The sequence below is a fragment of the Hyaena hyaena genome, unplaced genomic scaffold (assembly GCF_003009895.1).
Source record: "Hyaena hyaena isolate Hyena2069 unplaced genomic scaffold, ASM300989v1 scaffold_433, whole genome shotgun sequence".
NCBI classification, from domain to species: domain Eukaryota; kingdom Metazoa; phylum Chordata; class Mammalia; order Carnivora; family Hyaenidae; genus Hyaena; species Hyaena hyaena.
Genome location: NW_024081066.1, coordinates 360,871 through 386,530, shown reverse-complemented (window position 1 = coordinate 386,530; position 25,660 = coordinate 360,871).

Genomic DNA, 25,660 nt, shown 5'->3' with positions numbered 1-25,660 from the left:
ACTTTTTTATGGTTAAACAGTGCTGAAAACCTATGGTAATGGCAAAGGGATTTATGGTATAGTTATAGGTCAGTCAAGGTAGTAAATTACATCCATCAAGGTCCTTAGTCAAGGTGATCAATTATATCAACCATACAGGTCCTCTGGCCAGTTACATGGGTCACTAAGATGAGTGCCCTTTCACCAGAAAATAAAGATTATAAAGCCATATTGAAGTAGCATAATTCATCTCAATGACTTTCAAATATTTAACATATCTTTTTTGAATACAACAGATTTGTTTTTAACAATAACTGACAACATTAAATTTTCTTATTTACATGATGGCAGACTCTGGACAAAGTGAAGACAATGAGGAAAAATGATAGTCCAATTAAACTCCTATCACAAATTACTATATTACAAAACTTCAAGTAGTTTAATATGTTAAGATGCAAATTACATTTTGAAAACTGAAAAATATATTTGGATTTTTTCAGATTAAAGAAAAGTCCCTTTTAAAACTGATGTAGGGGTGCCTAGGTTTCTCAGTCAATTAAGCATCTAACTTCAGCTCAGGTCATGATCTTGTGGTTTGTGGGTTCGAGCCCCACATTGAGCTCTGTGCTGACAGCTCAGAGCTTGGGACCTACTTCATATCCTGTGTAGGTCTCTGTCCCTCCTCCACTCGTGCACTCTTTCAAAAATAGATAATTGTTAAAAATAATTTTAAAAAATAAATTAAAATGATGCAATTGTGTACTTTATTCTGACAGTCATCACAGAAGACAAAAATCACACCTTTTCATGCCTTTTTTCATGAGCTTGGGAATTGCAGTAATAGAGAAGTATGAAAAAGCAAAAACAAGTTCAGTGCCGAGAAAGCAAATATCTTTTCTAATTTTACTGAATGACAGAAAAACCAATCATTGCTATAAGCAGATAAAACAGTTTTACAACACTTATAATAAAAACCAGCCTATGTTTACTGAAAATATATACATATGTACAATCTCTACTTTAGCTAGATAGTGCCTGGGTGAAGATGATTCTGAAAATATTCACTGAATACATGCTATTAAAAATTACCCATTTTCAATGACATTCCATGTTCAGACTACATATGGAAACTGCATTTGAAAGCTAGATACACCAACCTAATTGCTTTTCTCTTAAATTAGGGGTAAGGCAGTTCTCTGTCAAAGGTTCTCTGTCTTTTATCGACTCTCATTCCCTTATTAATGCTGTTACAGGCACATTACATGGAGGCAGCCTGGCTTGCCTGCATGTAATTATCCAGGTCTGTGGTCCTGAATAAGACTGGAAAGGGTTCATAGTTAGGATCCAAACCAATTTTTAAATGTATTTTGTCTGTATTTTACATTAAACCATTAATATATTAAGAGACATATATGCCACTCCATTTAGGGTCAATATTAATAACCATGTAAGAATTTTTTTAAGTTTGCTTATTTATTTTGAGAGAAAGGGAGACAGAGAGAGAGAGAGAGAGAGAGGGTGGGGAGGGTCAGAGAGAGGGAGAGAGAGAGGATTCTAAGCAGATTCTGCACAAGTGTGCAGCCTGATGCATGGCTCAAATTCACCAACCATTAGATCATGACCTGAACTGAAAACAAGAGTTGGATGCTGAACCGACTGAGACACATAGGTGTCCCTTTATAGCCATGTAAGAATTAACTCTGCATTCGAATATCTCATAAAGTTTTCTTTAAAGTAATTGTAAATCCTTTATGCACAGGCAGTCAATCCAATTGGAGTTCAAATAGGTTCTCAAAGGTTCATCTGAGATGTGGGAAAAAAACCCAACCCATGTTATATAAGTCTCCTAAAAGTAATCATTATAGGATAATAAACGTTTGTTTGACAAGATGCACAGCATTCTTCTTTTGGAAGGGTTGACAAAGGTCAGCATGGAAAGAAGAACGGGAGACCAGAGACAATGAAATTGAGTCAGCCAAACAGGCCAATACCTCCTGCAACAAGTTTTTAAGCAATGAGTTCCAATGAGTTGGCACTTCAAATTCAACCTACACATACTGAGATGTGAAGTTTTCATTGTGAAAAATAAAATACCCTTATAAAAGGAAAACAGTTTGAGGCAAGAGTTTCTTTCAATAAATTCATATTTTATCCATATGCACAAATGTGAATATTATTCTGTATAAGAGTATCCTTCAGTGTAGTTCAAGAGACTTTTATCAAAATAAGAATTGACTCAACTATAAACATTAGAGGTCTTTTCTACTCTAAGAGAAACAAATAGGCATATATTTATATAGTGTCCACCTTATCAATAAAAAACACAGCTATGAATACTTTGCTAAATAATAGGCTTTACTAGTCAGAGATATAGGGAGAATATAGTCTACAAAATAAAGAAAAATACACAGCTTGTATATTCACAAGAAAAAGCTTATCAGTATGAACTCGAAATTCCAGAGTAGGGAAAAAATGTCAAAACTTTTCAAATCTCCTGAGGTGCAGTTTACCGCATCCTTTGAGGAAAATGGAGTCAGAACGAACGATACTTCCGTGGATTCTCCTAACACATCGACTCATATGTTTATTATTTTTCTTGTTTTGTTTCCAGTTGGAGGTGTCTTCAACTCAAAGAATTCCCCTTCTGTTCCAAACTCTGCAGAAACAGGACTGGGTCTCCTATATGTCCAATCCACGGGTGTACCGTGATGCCAGAATTGTTGAAGTTACATGAAGATGTACTTGAGATGCCAAATCTTGCACTAGGATTACTGAAGGTTTATTTATTTTTCCAAACCCAAATATGGCCTTGGCAGTATTGTTCCTGAAACAAGAGCTCATTCCAAAACGTTCAGTTTGAAGACCCTAAGCCACTTGCTTGCAAGTCAGTGCCAATACTTGTGTTGAATCTGCATGAAACTATACCTCAGAAATGGCTGAGGACCCATCACCATCTTGCAAAGCTTAGTGTTGTCAAGGTCGTGATGGCAGCTTCATGTACATGTTGCTGAGAAGCACGGGTCTGGTAGTCACTCTGGGTGCATTTTGCCATTTCTTAGTTTTTGCCAGCTTGATTTCAAACATGTCTATACCATTTTCCAAAAATTTTCTGTAGTGAAGGTATTGCTCTTTGAACATTTTACACTTTTAATAATAGACTGAAGTTGTACAGCTAAAGCTACAAATGTTGGTACGTTTTCTATGGAGCCCTTGATAAATCTTGAGTGGTTATATGTCAGGTATCTGCTTGAGTTACAAGACAGTTTTCTAGTTGCTCAACCTGCTGTCTGTACTGCTGAAGCTATCGCTGAAGCTGCTGAACTGTGGTTGGGACATATTCTGCAGAAGCTTTAGTTTTACTTTGAAGTCTGCATAGTAGTTCTTGGGTTCTAATAGCTATATGTGCCTTATCTAACTCCCGAGTAACTTATATTTTCAAGTTGTTGATATCAAGAATATTTTTTTTGCTCATCCACTGACACCCAATGACAGAAGGTGCTTTAAAGCCTCAATATAGTTATTTTTGTTTTGTTTTGTTTTTAATGAGGGGGTGCAGGAGAGGCAGAGGGAGAGGGAGAGAGAGGGAATCTTAAGCATACTCCATGCTCAGCATGGAAGCTGAGCAAGGCTTGATCCCATGATCCTGAGATCACGATGGGAGCCAAAATCAAGAGTCAGATGCTTAATCGACTGAGTCACCCAGGTAGCCTGAAAGCCTTAATATCTTCTTAAACTTCAATCACTGCTTTTTTTTTGTATTAATTTTTGTTCCTTCACAGGTTTCTTAAGATTTTCCATATTCCAGCAAATGACATGAGGAAGGTTTTCATCCTTCAGTGCTTTATTATCTTCTGGTCATGCTCTTCTTTTCTCACTCTTTTTATATTATTAGCTACTAAAATCTATACCACTAAGGTCTTCACTGGCCACAGTTGAAGTAGCTAAAGTAGATGCCAAAGTCCTGCCCATATCTCTATGTTCAAGTTTTGATTGTTGTACCTGAACTTTGGAAATGCAAACCTCCCAAACCAGCTATGTATAAGTGTCAGTGTACATGTAAGTCTAAGTCTGGATCTTTGTATAAGCCTAGCCAATAATAGAGAAAGGGATGTTGATGCAGTTGCAGTTTTTGCTATTGGTCCACACAAATTATTTGGAGTAAATCCCATGGAAGCTTCTGGATTGATATCAGAACAGATGAAACAGTGCTACCACCAGCTGAGTAGAGTAAGAGTAAATGGTGCAGCAGTTACTGCAGGATTACTGTATTATTATTATATTTTTTTAGAGATCTTTCAATTATTTTCAGTTTACTTATTTTGAGAAAGAGAAAGAAGAGAGAGAGAGAGAGAGAGGGAGAGAGAGAACATAAATCAGGGAGGGGCAGAGAGAGAGGGAGAGAGAATTCCAAGCAGACTCCATGCTGACACAGCTTAGAGTCCAATGCGGGGCCTGAACCCACGAACCATGAGATCATGAACTGCACTGAAATCAAGAGTCAGTCGCCTAACTGACTAAGCCACCCAGGCATCTCAGGACTACTAAATTCTAAACTGGAGCATATTAACAGCTGCAGATGCCTCTGGCATTCCTTGAGTTCATCTGGTAGTTACTGTTATTTTCTTTCCTGTATTTTTTTCCTTCTAGAGTGAACTCAGTGGCAGGCTTATATCTGAAAAATCTAGCTCCAAAATCTCTGAAGGAGCAAATGGAGGTGAAGTTGCAGATGTAGAGTTCCAAAACTGAGACGCTCAGAAGGGGCTCAAACAGAACCTGGCACTTAGAAGTCAATTCAACAAGCATTTACTACTTGGATGATTACAGCATTGGGCAGGGTGGTGACACTAGATTCTTCCAGCCTGGTTGTGGTCATACGACGGGTGGCTGTGGTGCCAGAGCCTAGTGTCTGGTCCCTGACTGGATTCTCACCACGAGGGATTTTTCAATATCCTTATGGCTGGAGACTCAAATTGCTACTCATTTTCAGACCCAGGCTGGCAGGATCTTCCTGCCCCAGATCAGAAAACCACAATCTGGAACACAGGCTGATTTTATTTTGTATCATACTTTACTAGTAACCACTTATGAAGAGCTATCACCTAAACTTCAGCATTCCTGTCTCTAAAATAGTGTTACTGTTAGACATTAGTAATGACATTGCTGAGTCCATGCACAATTTTATTTTTTAGTTCATGGCATATTTTTTTATCAAATAACGCTATAAGGAAACTTTTCTTGATGTTGAGTAATTTTCTTCCTCTGTTTCCTCTATATTTCAGGTTAGTGGTAGGAAGACATTTTCTTTGATGTTTCAGTCTTTCAGAAGTATGTAAATACACTTAAAGTTCACCTCTTAGTCATTGTTAACTATAAATATCAGTGTTGTTTCTTGTTTGTCTTCCTATTCCTCCCCCTTTCCTTTGATATACTTTATTTTAACAGGTGACTGTAGCACTTGCTAATGTAGTTTCATATGTAAGTATCATTTGCTATTATTAGTCTTCCTGTTCATAGAATGACATACATTTTTAAGTAATTAGAGGAGTGCTGACATTATTCATCTGTAAAACATCATTGAGCTTTTAATTTCAATTAAAAAATGCATTGAGCTAGTTTTTTTTTTTTTTTTCAAATTTTAGTTGACAGATTGATAGACCATACAAGGATTTTAACATTTTCCAAACAGGGCTTCACAGATAATACTTTAACAATATTTGTATGCACACCAATAGCTTTACATGTTTATTGGAAAGAGCATTTTTTAAAAATGAGTTTTGATGCTTGAAGCTTTAGATTTGGACGTCAGTATGAATTGTGGACCCTTGAGAATTTTCTTGTCTTTCAGAACCTCTTTTTCTTTTCTTCTGCAAAATAATTAATATTTATCAGAAAGAGGTTTGAAAATATTAAATAAGATAATACTTTAAAAGCACCCAGGAAAGAGCTTGATGACTTAAGATGTGTTCCATAAGTATATAACCCCTCAATTCACACCTTTAATGTAACTGAATCCCTCATAAATTACACCACTATTAATATTTTGTTGTGAAATCTAAAACTATACTCCTAGAGAAAGGTGGTGGGCTCCTTTTTTTAAGTAAAAACCACCATATTTGTACAATGGGGGATGTTTCATTCTTGGCTATTTTTCTTTTCACAATATGTAAGATTTCTATGAATTATTTCAATTTTTCTTAGCTGTATAATATACTCATCTTAATGGAAAATATTAAATACAGAGTCACTTTAAAGCACTATTACATAATTTATAATATATTCTTTTCTTCTAGATGTGTTATATTGTCTTTATTAAATTTAGTAAAGACTAGCTAGATTGTCATTTATCTAACTAAAGTGCTTTTTTAAAAAATTTTAAACATTTTATTTTCTTTTTGAGAGAGAGAGAGAGACTGTGTGAGCAGGGGAGAGACAGAAAGAGGGAGAGACAGAATCCGAAGACAGGCTCCAGGCTCTGAGCTAGCTGTCAGCACAGAGCCTGATGCAGGGCCCGAACCCACTAACTGCAAGATCATGACCTGAGCCGTAGTTGGATGCTCAACTGACTGAACCCCCCAAGAGCCCCACGAAAATGCTTTTAATGGCAAATGACCATAACAGAAATAAGAACAACTCTAATTACCTTGAAGAATGATTTGACTCACTTTTAAAAATATCCTATGTGTTGCCTTCTCCACTGAAGGCTTGAAAACATCAAAGAAAACATTGTCATCCTGTTCTCAGAAACTTACATGATTGGTGAGGGGCTAGAAAACCAACAAATAAACAGTGTCTTGTGTAGTGACAAAAACTTTGAATAAATATAAAGCTGGACATTATCTGGTACCAGTGCGGACAGGGTGTGGTTTTACATGGAAGCCAACTCCTCTCTAGTAAGGAAATCAGATGAAGTGAGGGAAAAAGACAGCAATATTTTGTGAAACTAGATTTCAGGCGGAGGAAACAGTAAGTGCAAAGGCCCTAAGATGAGTGTGTGTTTTATGTGCTTGAGAAGCAGGAAAAAAAAAAAAAAAAAAAAGACACTTTGCAGGGCATATAAATGGGTTTTGGTAAGAGATAATACTATAAAAGCATTAAGGCCCCATGCCTTGTGGGACCTAGTAAGTCATTGTCTGGCCTTTGGATTTTTTGGATTTTATTACCTATATGGGGAGCTTTTAGAGAATGCTTAGCAGAGATGTGGTTAGATCTTATTTTATGTTTAAAAGATCACTACCACCCCTGTGGTTAATTGACCGTGAAAGAACAGGAATGAAAAGGGGAGGTTGATTAGGTACCTGTTATATTATCTCAGGTGATCGCTGATGCTGATCTGTTTCAGGGAGACAAGGTAGGGGTGTGAGAAGTAATAGGACCTAAATATATTTTGAACACAGAACAAAAATAATTTCCTAATATGAGGTTATATGTGGGATGTGAGAGAAAATAAAATTTTCTGAGTACCTGCAAGAAGGCACATCATGGGATTTATTGGCTCAGTTAACATAACAATCCAGAAGTAGGCCAGGCTCCAAGTACCCTTTGATCAGTTTTCTAGCCCTGCTGTTTTGTGATCCTCTTGGTGTTATCTTTCGCTATTGGCTGGCCTGATCCTTCACAGAATTAAAGTAACTGCAGAAATTGAAATGTCCCATCTGTACATCATACTACTCAGAAGGGAGAATTTTCTTCCAAATACTATCAAATTAAAATCATAAATTTCCCTCTGTTAGATCCAATTAGATTATATTTCCACATCTGAGCCAATCACAAGGGACAAGAGAATGCCATATGCTGAGAGGGTTCCAGTGCCCTCAATAGTCAAACTATGTCGTAACAGGGGCCTCAGTAGTCAAAATGTGTCTTAAAGATTCTTTGTGTTGCATTAACCATCTATTAAAAAACTTAAGGCACCTAGATAACCACATGCAATCTACCAATCTACTTGACACATTGAGTTTTAAAAGCCATTTAGTTAGTTTGAGTTGTGTTATACCTGCCCAATGAGTATCATATATCCACCTTCATATCAGTGCTTTTGTTCATGTTCTTGTTCATATGGAGCATCCCTTCTTCTTAACTTGAGCAATCTACATTATAATCACCCTCTGTGGCAAGCACAAGCTCTGCTTTTTTCATAGAACCTTCCACCAAGGGGTGCCTGGGTGGCTCAGTCGGTTGTATACAACTTCAGTTCAGGTCATGATTTAGCAGCCTGTGAGTTCAATCCCTGAGTCAGGCTCTGTACTGACAGCTTGGAGCCTGGAGCCTGCTTCAGATCCTGTGTCTTCCTCTGTCTCTGCCCCTCCCCCACTTGTGCTCTGTTTCTCCCTTTCTCTCAAAAATATATAAACATTAAAAAAAAAAAAACTTCCACCAATATGACAGTGCTCATTGCTCTTACATTAGCCAACCATTACTTTGTATATGGCATCAACATGGTGTTCTTACCCTTGATTATACTTAATGTAATGTAGTTTTTTTAGTTCATTTTAATTTGCTAATTGTACTCCCTCCTCAATTAGATTTTGAGAGCCAAACTAGGAGGGGGGACATGACAAATACTAACTTTCTGTTCATCCATAGGGAATCCTTTGGATAACATACTTGTCTTTGAATAAGTATTTATAACTTATAAGATAACATGTATTTATTCTATTGATAATTAATCGAATATTGATTTTGATTATTTGCTATATTATTAGAGCATTCTTTGATTATTGCTACAATTTGCTACCAATAATCTAGCATATCTATGATCTTTAGATCACAAAAGAATATTTCTAAAACATAGGTAAAAGTTCCATAGAAGAGCGCTTGCGTGGCCCTGGCGGGTGAGTATCTGACTTCAGCTCAGGTCATGATTTCAGGGTTTGTGCATTCAAGCACAGCATTGGGCTTACTGCTGTCAGTGCAGAGCCCACATCAGATCCTGTTTCCCCCTCTCTCTCTGCCCCTCCCCTGCTCACACTCTCTCAAAAATAAATTAAACATTATTTAAAAAATCCATAGAAGAAAATGGATGAATTAAAGCAACTGTTGACTTACAAGCTCATTTTTTATGTTGTAGCCTACTTATTGCCAGAGAGAAAAGAAGGAAACAGAGAAACCAGTAGCAAAACACATACCTAATAAAGGACTCATATCCAGCATATATAAAGAACTCCTAAAATTCAACAAATAGAAAATATATAATCATTTTTTGAAAAGTGGGTAAAATATCTGAACAGACCTTACCAAAGAAGGTATACAGGTGACAAATAAACATATAAAGATGTTTAATGTTATTGTCATTAGAGAATTGCAGATTAAGATAATAAGATATCACTACACTTTTATTAGAATGGCAAAAATCCTGAACACTGACAAATCAATAACTGCCAAAAAGCAGAGCAACAAACCTCTCATTCATTTCTGGGGGTAATTGAAAATGACACACCCACCATAGGAGAAAATTTGCCAATTTCTTACAAATCTAAACAATTTTACCACCTGATACAGCACCACTTCTTCTAGATTATTTAGCTTAATGATCTGAAAAGTTTGTCCACTCTAAAACTTGCATGCTTTATGAATAATTGCCAAAATCTGGAAGCAACCAAAAGATAAACTGCTACATTTATACAATGGAATATTATTCAACCATAAAAAGAAATCAGCTATTAAGACGGGGAAAACAATGAATGAATCTTTTTATTTATTTTTCAATCAATCAATCAATCAATTAAAATAACTAATTAATTAACTAATTAACTGGTCAATTAATCAACTGATTATTTTTAATTAACTAAAATGAATTACATTAATTACTTTTTAAAGTAAGCTTCATGCCCAGCACAGGGCTTGGACTCATGAGCCAGAGATGAAGTGTTGCATGCTCTACTGAGACAGCCAGGCATCTCAGCAATTGATAAAAGTTAAATGCATATTTGTAAATGAAAGAAGTCATTCTGAAATGGCTACATAATCTGTAATTCTAATGATATGACCTATGGAAAAGACTCAATTATAAAAATTGCATAAATATCAGTAGTTGTTAGGTGTTTGGTGGGAGGAGAAGGTTGAATGAGTGAAGCACAGGGGTTATTTAGGGCAGTGAAAATACTCTAAATGATAGTGTCATGGTAGATCCATGAAATTATGTGTTTATTAGAATCCATAGAACTTTACAACATAAAAAATAAATCTTAATGTATGTAAACTTCAAAAGAAAAAAAATAATTTAGGAGATTGGGAGATCCCAGGATGAAATGTAGAATGCTATAAAAGAATCTCACATATTACAAATATATGACACAACTTCAAAACTATTGCTGACCTGAGTAACTGGGAAAATGAGTGAAGTTTCTGAGACTAAAGTCAAGAGGGACTATACATTGTCACTGTGCTCTAGTTGAAAACTTTGTTTCCTATGGGTATACAGGTTAGCAATTCTGTAACCACTCTGTGTATACTGAGATTGATTAATCATGTCAATGGATAAAGGTTGGCTGAATCCAGGTTTCTTATTGTTGTATTGGTAGTTTGGAGACAAGCAAGGGAAGGAGGCTGGAATGATCCATTTGGTACTGATTAAACTTGGAGTCCTCAAAATGAAAGCAGGCTTAGTTTACTGCAGACAGATAATTACAAATACAAGCACAGATATCTATAGATTCAGGGGTTAGCACACATACATAAATACATTTCCTTACACTGTTGGTTGAGAGAACTTGGTATCAATGATATATAACTATGTGCATACCTTGTGCCCAGATCTCAGTTTCTAACACCATTCTCCAGTTACAGAAACCAAACTCCGTGAAAAGTGACTGATTCTAGAATTTATGCAGGAAATATGTATGATGAGCCTACAGCATCTTGTAACACCAGAAACTAAGAAGATACCCCACTGATTCCCACATACATGCATAAATATGACGTATGTGAGATATATTAGTCACCCGAAGAGTTCCTAAGGGCCAGGACTGAAACAATTTGAGCAACAACATAAGAAAAGTAGTATTGGATTATAACCCAGTACATAAAATATGTCTTCATGAATGTATACAGATACAAATAAATGAGTGAATGAATGAATGAATGAGAAGAGACAAATCTCTTGTGCAGAATTCCAAATAATATGTATAGATAACATACCTTCAAGGAGGTGGTAAATCACTCCTGACCTTTCATATGTGGGCTGCAAATGGTGACTTCCTTCCAAGGAAGATAGTATGGAAAGGGGAGAGGGTGGGAAAGAATGACACTTAATTGGAGAAACTTGAAAAACACTGCCTTAGCCAGGAACTTAAGATCAACATGAGCAGTGTTAAGTCACGTATCTTTGATAAGATATGAAAATAGTATTTAATTGTTGTGATCTTCCTCCTCAAACTCTGTGCCAAGTATAATTATGAGAAAAAAATCAGACAAATTTCTGTTGGGAGACATTTCTTAGATTACCTGACCAGTACTCTAAGAACTGTCAAGGACATCAAAGACAAGAAAAGTCAAGTCTGAATAAGCTATGGATTTTAGTTAATAATAACATAGCTCCACTGGTTCAGTAATTATACAAAATGTAGTATGCTAATATAAGATGTTACTAAGGAAAAATGGGTATAAATTCGGGAATTCTCTGTACTAACTTCATAGTTTTCTATAAATCTAAAATTGCCTTACCGTTTAAAAATGTATTTAGAAATAATTTAAATCCTTACTCTTCAATGAAACAAAACCAAACAAATTATTTGTCCCTTTAAATATGAGACAGGGGCTCTAAGTCAATTCATTGTAATAAGAGACACTGCAAAGCATATTCATGCTGAAAGAGAACGCTGTGCAAGTCGTTCACCCCTCTAATCTGAACTAATTTCTTAAGAATCCAGAACAGACTTTGTCTGGATGGCAATGTTGTGACCACCTTGGAATGTGGAAACATCTGGATGGTCATTTTCTGTCTTTTTATATATTCTGCCTCTAAAAATGTCTGACTGAAGATTTCAAGGCAAAACAGCATTAAAACATTCTGGATGAGAACACATTAAAATATTAAAAAGGGAAGAATTCTAATTCTGATAGGGAAAAAGCATTTGTCATCCACATAGCATTAACAATCTTATTACTGAAACCCAATCTCTAATGATAAAAACCACCTTTGTAATTCAGACCTGTAGGTATTTTTTCCATTAATGAGATCCTCTGAATGCCCTAAATAATTGAGTGTTCAGAAGCCAGCAACTCAAATTGAAGTTAGAAGTGTTGTTTGTACAGGTGGCTTGCCCACTGGGAGTCGAAATTCTTACTTCTGTTGTCCGTATCAATTATTCTGAGACTTTGTCTGTTTAGCGACTGGAGGTTTTGTAACAACAGAAGACTCTTTCTAAAAATTGCTGACATAACATTTATCAAATTATGTTAAGAGTGACACTCTGTTTTCAAATAAGAGGAATCAGAGGAGAAGGAAAGGCTTGGATGCTTAAGCATTCAGTGAGTTATAGGATTCTCTCAGATTTAAACATTTAAAACGGGTCAACTAAAATTATTTGTAGTGTGTGGTCTGGAAATAATCCTTTCTGAAATACTTTAGTTTCTTTTTAAGTGATAGTATTTTAAAGTAGTTATCTCCAAATTTAGAACTTTATTTATTTTTTTAATGTTCAAATTTAGAATTTTAAAATTTTGCTTTAGATTTGTGAAATTTTGATTGTTTTGAATCCTGAATTCAACCAACAGGAAAAAAAAGTGGTGCTTTGAAATGTATATTTATAGCTTAATTTTAAAGTATTATTATAAAATTAGGTTATGTACATGCAGAAACACGTATTTAAGACCGATAATTATGAAAGCTTTCTGAATACTTCTTACAAAGAGATTCTCTAAATTTTAGCTTCGTGGATAAAATTAACCAAAAAAACCAAAAAAAAACAAAAAAAACAAAAAAAAACAGAAAAAACACCCAGGAAATTAGCAAAAGCTTGTCATTTGACCATGGCTTTTGCAGTGGCCCTTAGATTATCTAACTGCTGAGTACACACTGCCGTTCCTTTCTGACAGCTCTGAACTTGTTCATGATCAATGATAATTATGATCATATCTAATTATTATTAATAATATTAATTGTTATGTTATTTGGGGATTTTATCAACAATTAAATATATTTTTTCAAATTTGAAAGCATTCTTGGTATAACTTGAAGGGAAAATCTCATTCCATATATTTATGTTGAAATTCAGTCATTTTAAGTACACATCCATTTTTTATAAAAGGAAAAAATATCGTTATATTTGATGATTGTGATGCTGTGAATTTCGTTGTAAAAATTTAAGAGCTTTAAAATAGATACGTAGAGAAGTTTTAAATGTTTATTTAATTTATTTTGAGAGAGTGCACATGCGAGCACAAGTGGGGGAGGGGCAGAGAGCTAGAGGGAGAGAGAGAGAATCTCAAGCAGGCTCTGTGCCCAGTGCGAAGTCCAATACAAGGCTTGATCTAGAACCATGAGTTCATGATCTGAGCTGAAATCAACAGTTGGATGATCAACTGACTTAGTCACCCAGGCACCCCGACAAGTATTTTAATGATTAATGTGATGACCGTGTATTACCTTAAAAATTAGGCAGACTATCTCAATCTTTTTGAGCCATTAAATGTTTTTGTTTTAAAATGGTATATGGGGCACCTGGGTGGCTTAGTCCGTTAAGTGTCCGACTTTCGCTTACGTCATGATCTCGCGGTTCGTGGGTTCGAGCCCCGCATCGGGCTCTGTGCTGACTGCCAGCTCAGAGCCTGGAGCCTGTTTCAGAGTCTGTGACTCCCTCTCTCTCTGACCCTCCCCTGCTCACGCTCTCTCTCTCTCTTCTAGAAATAAATAAAACATTAAAAAAAATTAAAATGTATAGTACCAAATATGTTTTATCATAATTCCAACCTTTTGGAATTACTTGGTATATTAGCATTACAGGTGGAAAAATAACCTTTAAAGTATGCTTTTAATTCTTTTTCATTGAATATTGTTTAGGTCATGATTCTCTCAAGAACAATCTGATTTCAGAATTCTTAACATATTGTAAAGGTGAATTTAAGGAAAAATATCAAATTTAATGCCTCAAAAATTCATGATGAGGAAAAAAATACAAAATCACAAATAACAAGTATTGATTTTTTAATATTAACCATTTTCCATTTGATGAAACTGTGGTTTTGGAGCATATCCATGTATAGTGCCAGGTACTCTCATAAGTGCTTTACATTTATTTTTTTAAGTTTGTTTATTTATTTATTTTGAAAGAGGTAGTGCTCATAAGTGGGGGAGGGGCGGGGGGGAGAGAGAGAAAGAGAGGGAGAGAATCCCAAGCAGGTTCCATGCTGTCAACACAGGGCCCACTATGGGGCTCAATATCACAAACCGTGAGATCATGACCTAAGCTGAGATCAAGAGATGGATGCTTGACTGAGCCACCCAGGTGCCCTACGCTTATTCATGCAATAAATTCTCAAGTAGATCTGTATTAGAAATGACTGAAATGTAGATCATAGACACATGTAGGGATGCTCAACATCACTCATCATCAGGGAAATACAAATCAAAACCACAATGAGATATATCACCTCACACCTGTCAGAATGGTTAAAATTAACAACACAAGAAACAGGGAGTGTTGGTGATAATGCAAAGAAAGGGGAACACTCTTGCTCTGTTGGTGGGAATACAAACTGGTGCAGCCTCTTTGAAAAACAGTATGGAGGTGTCTCAAAAAGTTAAAAATAGAACTACCCTACGACCCAGCAATTGTACTACTAGGTATTTACACAAAAAGTAAAAGTATACAGATTCAAAGGGTTACCTGTACCCTGGTGTTTATAGCAATATTATCAACAATAGCCAAACTATGGAGAGAGTCCAAATGTCCATCAACTGATGAATGGATTAAAAAGAAGTGGTATGTATATGTAATGGAATATTACTCAGCCATCGAAAAGAATGATATCTTGTCATTTGCAACGATGTGGATGGAGCTAGTGTATATTATGCTAAGTGAAATAAGTCAGAGAAAGACAAATACCATATGATTTCACTCATACATGGAACTTAAGAATCAAAACATGAACATATGGGAAGGGGAAAAAAAGAGAGAAGGAAACGAACCATAGGAGACTCTTTACAAGAGATAACAAATTGAGGGCTGATCGAGGGAGGTGGGGTGGGGTGATGCGCTAGATGGGTGATGGATACTAAGGAGGGCACTTGTTTTGAGTACTTAATGTTATATGTAAATGACGAATCACTGAATTCTACTACTGAAATCAATATTACACACTATGTTAACTAACTTGAATTTAAATAGATTTTTGAAGTAAAATAAATAAGTAAATAAATAAATAAATAAATGTCATAGAAGTGTAAGGTTGCCACAGAACAGATTAAAAGTATTGTCACTATTGTTAATTGTGAACTCAAAAACTCATAGACAACATATAATGAATATATAATGTTCAGACATTGAAAAAGTAATGATTACAAAGGACAAGAATGTCTCCAGAAGTACATGACAGTTTGAAAGGATTAACATTATTAAAGAAACAGCTGCTCAATTGGTTGAGGGTTTGGGGTAGGGTGAGGATTGCTAAACCAGGGAAGCATAGGAAGAGGAGAGATCAGAGGCAAAAGAAGATGGAGGTCATTACCCACCAAGAACCGAGGCTGAGAAGTGTTCTACTAGTGATTCTACTAGCAAGTCTCTGAATCATTTATCTAACTTTGGGCTTTTGATGGTCAGTTACCATTTACCTTCAGGGGTACAGCTTTCATCTCAGTTACCTATCCCAACTTGGGGAACTTCTACTCTTCATCTATTAATTATACAAAAGAAAGATTAACACCAAAAGTAAACATTCAGAATTTCCACATGGAGGAAGATTAGGAAAGGAAGATATAGCCTTCGGGTGCTCCAACTGGCATACATACTCTCTGCCAGAGGGGAGGGTGGTCACCAGAACAGAGAGGTTGTACTGCAGGTAAGCCCACATAAGACTTATAAATCAATTTTTATTTTATTTTTTATTTATTTTTAATTTTTAAATGTTTATTTATTTTTGAGAAAGAGAGTTTGTGAGCAGGGGGGGAGGGATGAGGGGGAGTAGAGAGAGAGGGAAACACAAAATCCGAAGCAGGCTCCAGGATCTGAGCTGTCATCACAGAGCCCCACACGGGGCTTGAACTCATGAACTGTGAGATGACCTGAGCTGAAGTCGGATGCTTAACTGACTGAGCCACCCAGGTGCCCATAAATTGATTTTTAAATTGAGAATCCAAAATGCTGTAGTTTTCATTTCTTGGAATCTGGAGAATTCAGAGCGCTTTCTCATTGGATTGGCAGCTGAGTTGTTCTGAAGAGAATAGTCAAAGCGCAGGGTTGTATTGGTACAAAAAAGTACTGACCCAATATCACACAGTATAGGAGAAGATTCCTCTCACCTAATTCTTATTCTGAAACCATGCTCTCTAAGCAAGCTAATGAATACAGTGTAGCTTCCCCAAAGGAGTATCAACCGGGAGGGAATGTTCTGGCCAGAAGACTCAAGTGCCTGGTCCCCTCATTGTAAATTAATAAATCAGGGATTTGATTTTTAAAATCAGTCTCTTGAGCTTATTTAATATCACTAGGCCCCTTAGCAATAGACAACTTGATTTCAGAGTCTGGAAAGGCTGAGGGCCAGACTGAGAGCCAGGCAAATCTACCAAGGTAATGAGACTCTAAGAGGTCTGTTGGAAGGCAGCCTGCTGGCATTCCCTAGCAACACTCCTTCTTCTTCATGGTTGAGCCAAGTCTGATCATTTTTCCAAGGTGAAATCTGCAATGGGTACTTTGTAGTAACACAAAATTAAAATAATACTGTTCATTTGTGCAACTTGCTGTGGTTCACAACATGTTTTCCTGTAGTTGATCATATTTATAGAGCAGTTTTTTTGGCATATTTGTTATTCCACTCACTTTACAGATGAAGAAAAGAAAACTCAAGTGAATATCAGGTGCCCCTACAATTGCTCTCACATTAGATTTTCAAACAAGAGGCGATCCTGATGCTGTTCTGTTTATGGATCTGAAGTTTGGCTACACAGGTGTGTTCCTTTTGTGAAATTCATCAAGCTATACATTTATGAAATTTTCATTTTTGTGTTGACAATCACCTTCAAAAAAGTTAGTAAATGTTTAAATAACAATGGCTAAGAAAGAAAAAAAATCAATGTTTCCGTTGTTGTTTGTTTGTTTTAATATATATCTTTAAAGTTACTTAAATTGTTAACCTTAAAAGTCAATAAGCTTACCAGTACATTTTCAGAGAAGTGTTGATGTAATTTAATGATCCCTTCCTTCTAAGTGAGTTTCAAAACTCTATATAATGGTGCCATCAAATTACAGATTCTTGGCTATTTAAAGATTAATAATGAAGAGAAGAAAAAAATGAATATAGTATTGGACCTACTAGTATATATTTGAAGAATGTGATAAACCTTATGAATAAGCAAGGACTATAAATAACATTAAAATTCTTAGGATTCCATTGGACTGGACAAATTATATGTAGAAGTGATAAATGAATTATTCACAGAAATATTTTCGAGTTAGATGACCTTGCAGATTAAGTCTTGTATGTGGGGATGGGTAAGGAGATGGGGAGAGTGAGATAGAGCAGTTAATTGAATACATATGTGACCGAAATTAGACTAGAAGGGAAGTACATAAGAGTTTAATGGGAAGATCAATTTACATGTCCACTTCCCATGTTTGAGGTATCTCACAAAGGAGGATTATAAATCCTTTCACTGTTTCCATTTCATTTGTAAAGACTAGTCTGGAAACACCCTATGTGTAGAGGTGATTTGGCCTCAGATATTGGAAACTATAAATGTGTCTTCTGGGTCTTTTTAAAGTAACCAATGAATACCAGGCTCTGGATTTGGGAGAAAGTAGGACTCCATCGGGAAGTTGGGGGCTTTTCCACACAAACACACAAAGGATCACTAAATCTGCTCTAAAAATAACATAAAGTCTTAAAAAACAAATAAGTAAACAAACTGCATTTTTTAAAGAATCAGAAAGTAGGAAGGGTTCTCTGAGGAAGTGACATTTTGGATAATACAAAATAAGTAAGACATAGCAATTGAATAAAGGGTGAGAATTTATTTCACCCCCATTAGTAAGATGTGGAGCTGCCCTAAAAGCAAGTTCATTTTTTTAAAGAGATAAACCCTCGGTTACAAAGAAGCAGGTTATGAATCTGGCTCTCTATGAAAAGCAACCCCTTGTAAAACGTCTAATTCTCTGGATACATTCAATTTGGTGACTGTCAGATAAAACACATTTTTAAAACTTTGCTTCTTCTTCCATCTGAGGCTTAGAGAAAAAGATTCTTTCTCAGTCACAGATGCCTTTGTGGCCATTCTACAAAGCCCAGAAAGCGCTCCCTGTATAAGTCTCCAGGAAATGAAAGTGATTTTTCCAGCATGGTGACAATGCTGCACTTGAAGAAAACAATACCATTCAAAGCTAACAGAATGAACTCGGTGGCCCTTCAAGAAGCCCAGTTGGGAAAGCCCATTGAACCCACCTAGTATTTGACCCCAGATCCCTGACTCTCTGATTTATTTTTCTAACTTTTCAAGAAGTATCCTAGCAATCTCAGTAATAAGTTTATCTGGCCTGGGTTTCACAAGACTGGCATAAAATGCATGCTTTGCTTGTTTGTTTGTTTATCTATCTGTTTGGTTTTGCCTCCTCTTCATCTATCCAACAACCATAAGTAATTAAAATTAAGTCACATTCCTCCTCCTCTTATATTTTAATGGTATGAAAGCTGTGAAAATGGGTAAGCAAGAGACTCATAGACTAGTTTCTAGGCCAGAAAACTTCCACTCAGTATTCTTATTCCTTAGTTCAAACTTTCCAGCCCTACACTGAGTCATTATATCAATCAGTAAATACTAATCCTCCTACATTAGTACATGGACAAAATATTATAGGCCATAAAGAGACAAGATAGTAAAATTTTGTGACCGAATATTTATTATTTTAGTGATACATACCAAAAGAACATATAATCCTGAAAAAGGAGATGATAACAAAGGTATTCAAGGGATAACTAGCAACAGAATAAGGAGCATCCTACATCAGAATCCAGAGCAGAGAAGAAAATCCCAAATTAGAGAGGAACAATTTCTAAGTGGGTGACTTAAAGAGGATTAAAGGAAAAATTCCTTTCTCCTAAACATACACTAGAAAAGGATGACCTTTGAATTACCTGGATTTATGTTTCTTTGGTTATTTTACATGTTCTTTCTCCAACTTTCTATCTGATATATGATCTTTATCAATGCTAATAACTTGTTGGGAGTGTTTCATTATTCATTTGTCACTGTTACTATGTTGGGACCAAAAAAGAACAATGCTTTTGTGTATAATATATTCAGAATGGAAAGACTATTAGCAAATACAAAAATTGTCTTGCATGCTTTGTATGCCTGGACACTCTATATACCAAAAGCTTCTTAAAACGGTATTATAAGTTTTATGGCTATCTCATCAAGAGGCAGAACTTATTTCCTCACTCATTAAATCTGTGCTAGATTGCTTTTGTTAACATACTGTGGAGGAAATTATGGAGTGCTAATTCCTAGTCCATTCCTCAGGAAATATTGCATGTACTCACTCACTCTTTTGGATCCCCACCACCATCATGAGGACAGGCCCAAGGTCATTTGCTTGAAGACGAGAGGACCATAGCCTAGCCATTCTTGCTGTCCTAGCCAACAGCCAGCCACATAAGGGATCTGTGAAAAAGATCATTCTACACCAGCTAGCCTACAAGTTGATTTTAAATACATGAACAAGTCCAGGCAAGATCAGTACGATTGCCTAGTTGACCCATAGACTCAGTGGAAATAATAAATCCCATTATTTAAAGCAACAGAGTTTTGGGTTTATTTCTTCTACTGTAAGAGATAACTGATATAGAAATGGATACAGAGAACTGGAATGTTTTTGACTTAAACTATGAGGCTGTGGTTTAAGAGCAAAGCAATGAACAGACATGGACATATGGTGAGCAAATATTTAGTAGAGGCTAGAAAATGGTGAGAGATTGCTACCAAAGGCTGGAAACACAGAACGCCATTACAAGATAAGAAAACAATTGGCAAGACTATACCAACAGATATGTTCCTAATAAAATGTTGGACTTCAGCACAATGCTTTCCAGACAAAATGCTGAAAGTGTCAGTTGGCTTTATTGAGCTATATGTGATAGAGAAATACAGGAACAATGTGAGTTAGAGCAGGGGTCCCCAAATTTCTTGTTTGGTGCCAGATAGTAATTTTGGCTTTGTGACTGCACAGGGTCTGTCTCAACTATTCAACACTGCTATTGTTATGCAAAAACAGCCAAAGCCAATATGTAAATGAAAGAATGTAGCCATGTTCAAAAAAAACATATTTATGGATGCAGAAATATGAATATAATATCATTTTCACGTATCACAAAATATTATCCTTCTTTTGCTTTTTTTAAACATAAAATATGTAAAAATAGTCTTAGCACACAGTCCATACGAAAGTAGGAGGTAAGCTGGATTTGGCCCATAGGTTTTAGTTTACTAACCTCTGAAGTAGAGAAAGAACTGGCCAGTTTTCAAGAAATCTGAGGGATAAAACAACAACAACAACAAACAAAAACAAAATTGTTTCTCATCTTCTGTCTTCCCAACCAGTAAGCATCCCAACATAAAACAAGCTCTGAGGACAGGGTCAAATCAACTTTATTATTATAAGACCTTTTATTGAGACCTAAATCAGAGCCCTGGATACCCTTTCAGTTAGATAAAAGGGTTTCTTTTTGTTGTTGTTGTTGTTGTTATTGTTTTAAGTTTATTTACTTTGAGAGACAGAGCAAGAGTAGGGGAGGGGCAGAGAAAGAAGGAGAGAGAGAATCTCAAGCAGGCTCCATGTTGACAGCCCAATGACCGGCTTGATCCCATGAATCATGACCTCAGCAGAAACCAGAAATCAGACACTTAACCAACTGAGCTATGCAGGCACTGCTAGATAAAAGGATTTCTAAGAAACTTAAAAGTCTTACCCAGTAACCTTCTGACATGGTTCATGGTCCAAGCAGCTGTGAGTGAGTCTACAGAGAGGTAAGTAAATATCTCCCGAAAAGTTGTTTTTGACCATTAGAATGGATTCGAGTCAGATGCAGAGGAAACTTATAAGATTTTAAGTTGTACTTTCAAAAGAGCTTCATTCTCTTGACTCCTGCTTAGTTAGCAGATGAACAAGCCTAATCCAGCAGGGAGAGGAACAAGGTACCCCAATCAGCATCTAGCAAGGTCTTAGAAGCAGAGCTGCTGAGACGATTCACAGAAAATGACAGATGAGGAGAGAGCTGGGTCTAGACTGAACAGTCTGCTGACAGGTTGTCTCAATATAAGCAATAATACATACTTACCTCTTAGGCCACTACACTGTGGGATGATCTATTGTACAGTAATGGCTGGGTATCTGATACAGACTGTCCCATTATTCATTTGTGTATGTCAACATTTTGGTTGTGGGGGGAGCTTAAGTTGGAAAAGCTGTATTCAAATATTTCCTATAGCATAATATATTTAGAAGATACAGACATTTAAATATATTTAGATCATAAATACGTTTGAAGAATAATAGTGAATACAAATCAAATTTGTATATGCTGTGTATAATAATTATTTTTAGTTTCTTAAAATGAAGGAATAGCTTTGTCTTTACTATGTGTACGCAACATACTCGACTAGATTTTTCTGAAGTCTATACCAGTGGAGTCAGTAACGTTAATCAGGGAAATTAGACCAAGTGTATAGTGTATAGTTTTCATGAAACTTGAATTCTTATTTGAGAAAAAGAATTTACATAATTATTTTCATTATTGAGTTACAGTTCTCTGAGTACCTTTGGATGTTAATGCCATTATGCTTTGCTTATTTATTTTCACCCTAAAATACAGAGAAAAGAAAAAAAAAAGATCCCAAATGTAATCATTTTGATGTGTCAATGTAGGTAAGCCATCCACTGAAAGAAAAATCCTTTCTCTGAGGACAGTTAACTGAATATTCAGTCTGTATGATTTCAGCAGCTCTGGAAGATGTGGCTCACAGTTTTCACACACATTGTAAAAAGCAACATTTTCAAACACTATACATTTCGTAGTTTAATGTGTGAAAAGAAAATCAGGATTGACTCAACAGCAGGTCAATTAAGCAATCCCTAATTGAACCTGAGTCCCTTTTTTAGACTTATTTTCACTGCTGATAGGAGAGAAAGAGGGAAGCTGAATATCCAACTCAAGAATATCATTGTCTATACCTGTGGGTCCTTTAAAATCACTGTCAACATCCAGAAGAGGGAGTGGAAATTTCTTAGATATTTGGTTAGCCTCTGGGTTTCTGTAATATTTAAACTGTTCTCTAAAATAAGCAGAACCAATGAAAATGAAAAGGAATTTGTTTAAATGATCAAACTGGAAAAAGTGACCAGAAAACCCCTCTGGTCATTTTCTTTTTTTATTCAATGTTCTCCTAACCATCTTTTATAGGCCATTTGAGAGATGAAAGAAAGGATGTTAAGGCCCTGGAGATATTGTAGCTACATTAGCAAAATACCAGAACACATGTAAAAGGCTTGTAAAGGATTTGGCACCACAAATCTGACATATAAACTGTGCTACAATTGTCTTCATTTCCTCTTGTCTGTGACTCATTCTTGGTTTCTCGTTCTGATGAGAGAAATGATGACCTGAAGGAAAATTAGAAAACATTTTAACGTGGAAATTTTCTACACTTCAAAATAATTGTATTGGCTGAAATTTAAAAATGAGACCATAAGCACACTGTATCTACTGGCATTACTATATATAGTGCTTTATTATGGCCCAAATAACCTCATACCTTGGTTGTGATTTTACATAGCACTATGTAATCTTTCCTGCAATGTGGAGAATAACAAGAACTAAAGATTAAAAGATATTATGTCAAGGAACATTCAGCTTTGTAATTGTGAGGAAAGTGGAAGTATTGACTGAGATTACAGAGTGTTAATGGCTACTAGGAGATGTACTGCTTGATTGATGTTCTCTGTGGATGAGATTAAAATTGATTATTATGAAGGTCAAGTATTATGAACATCTGGTATACCTGGTGTTTACCACCATTAGAAAAATGTATTGAAAAAAAAGTCATGTAAAATTGTGAGGAACCATTAAAATGGAAAAGGGAAACTGTAATAGATTCTGAAATATTCTAAAAAATTGCAAATAGAATGTAAGAAACTGAGAGAATAAGCAGGACAAGAATTGAGGTATGAATTTTCCTTTTGCGAAGTGGAAACAGCCACATTAAGCATTATATCATGGATGATTAACTCTGTTTTACTCAAAAGTGCTCTATGGTCTACTTTCCCCCCGTGCTACTTATGTTAAGTATTTGAGTATCAACCAAGTCAGTTCTAGAATACTGAGTAGATCAGTTTCTATACATTTGTAATTTACTATTATTGTTCAGCTGTGTATGAAAAAATAAGAAATAATTTCTTGCAGACGGTTTTACAACTAGTGGAGGATTATACTGTTAACAAAGTGATTGCCAAAGTTAATGCATTTATGCATCACAAAATAAACCAAGTTGTATTTTTCCACAATTATTCTTAGGAAATTACTTTATAATGTTCTTTCAAATCTCTCAAATTCCTAGGTGCTTATTTAGTTTTTGTAAATAAGAAAGCACCACTCAGGGAAGACACACCAGCCTCAAATGCCTCGCACTGTTGCTAATTTCTAAATATTTATAGAAATGTATATTTATATATTTGTAAAAATTTATAAATATAGAGATATTCACATATTTAAATATATATTTAGATATTTATAGACATTATCTGAAGTAGTCATAAAAAAGTAATAAAATAGGGCACCTAGGTGGCTCAAATGGTTAAGCTTCCGACTTCAGCTCAGGTCATGGTCTCATGATTCGTGACTACCTGCCCCAAGTTAAGCTCTGTGCTGACAGTGCAGAGTCTGGAGCCTACTTCAGGTCTGTGCTTCTCTCTCATTCTGCCCCTCCCCTTCTCTCTCTCTCTCTCTCTCTCTCTCAAAAATAAACATTAAGAAGGGTAATAACACACATTTAATACAGGTATAGTAATTATTAAGTGTTAAATATTGCAAAGAAGTCTTCTACCAGTCATTTTATGTTTTTATTTTATTCTTTTTAAAGTTTATTTCTTTTTGAGAGAAAGAACAAGTGGGGAAGGGTAGAGAGAGAGGGAATCCCAAGCAGGCTCTGTGCCCACCTAGGTGCCCCTTACCAATTTTTAATTTTATTTATTTTAATTTAAATTAATTTAATTTTGCTTATTTATTTATTTTGAAAGAAAGAGAAAGCACGAGTGAGGGAGGAGTAGAAACACAGGGAGAGAGAGAGAATTCCAAGTAGGCTCTGCACTGTAAACACAGAGCCTGACATGGTCTTGAATCCATGAACCCACAAACTGCAGAGATCATGACCTGGACCAAATTCATATGTTTAATGGACTGAGCTACCCAGGCATCCCTTTACCAGTCATTTTAAAAGCAATGTAGTAAAAAGGTGGTGGATTTCACAAATCTAAGTGGGTATTTGTGGTATGGGATAAATTTGTAATACAACATGCACATGTTTAAAAATTGTCATATCCCAAATAAGTAAGTAAATGAAGACAAGTTACACTAAAAAGTTCTGTTGTATATTCCAAAAAGAGGTTTTAGAGACGACAATGGCCTATAACAACGATAGAGGTCAAAATTTGAATAGATTAATTTATACAGTGCAAAAATATGAAAAATGCCATTTTGTAATTTAAGGCATTATTTTATATAAGACATAATAAAATGTTGTAAAATAAATTAGGAAATTTCAAATTCTCTTCTTAGCTCTTCCTTTTGGGGAAATGAATAATGGTTGCAGCTTGATTTTGGAATAAACAGTATTGTTAAAATGCTTTAGTGATTATGGCCACAATATCGTAAAGTAGAATGTGGTGGGAATTAAATTTAGAGAACAGTGTTGAAATGAAAAATGACTTTGATATTCCAGGAAGTAGACAGACATTATGGAAAATGCAACTTTTTTTTAGTTCAGAAAAGTGATTTCCAGAAATAAAGATGAGGGAAAGTTGGACTCATTTGAGGATAGTGTAAAAATGATCTTAGGGACAAAAGGTTAGCAAAACTACTATGAGTCATTGTGATGTTTTTATCATGAAAAATAGAATTTAAAGGCTTGGCATTTAGTTTTGCATTATCCCCCTAAGTAAATGTTACTTTTTCGTTTTTGGTCATCACTTTGAAAATCTGGTAAGAGTTAAGATCCTCTTCCCTAAAATATTTACATAAACACATCATTTAACTAATAAATTCTGGGAGGCTATAGGCCCAAGAATTTCTGCTTTTTGCCTTCAAATAGTTAACATCCACTGGGGAGCTAGGTACCTTGTCTCACAAGCAGGCATATTGGTTTCACCTTGCCACTGAAAACTGAAAAGCAAAGAGGGCACCTGGGTGGCTCAGTTGTTTAAGCATCTGACTTCAGCTCAGGTCATGTTCTCATGGTTCCTGACTTCGAGCCCTGCATCAAGCT